This window comes from Haplochromis burtoni, unplaced genomic scaffold (genome assembly GCF_018398535.1).
Source record: "Haplochromis burtoni strain Fernald_Lab_line unplaced genomic scaffold, NCSU_Asbu1 Contig_639, whole genome shotgun sequence".
Taxonomy (NCBI): domain Eukaryota; kingdom Metazoa; phylum Chordata; class Actinopteri; order Cichliformes; family Cichlidae; genus Haplochromis; species Haplochromis burtoni.
In genome coordinates this window covers 19717-19946 of record NW_024583000.1, presented here as the reverse complement: position 1 = coordinate 19946, position 230 = coordinate 19717, and positions in this window count along the sequence as shown.

The window sequence follows — 230 nt, the reverse complement described above, 5'->3', positions numbered from 1 at the left end:
AAGTGGAAATTTGAAAAGGGAATTGGAACAAGCTTAAGGTGCTGAGTGAGGGTTATTTGAAAAATCTGGATTTAAATAAACCAATAAATGAACTGAACTCGTACAACTTATGTAGCCGAGCTATTCTAAAAGTCATGGGAACAAAAAGAAAAGGTTTGTACCATGATGGGCACAAGAATGTACATGAGCAATAAAACAAGGGAAACTAGCAAAGGTTAGAGGGATGATAA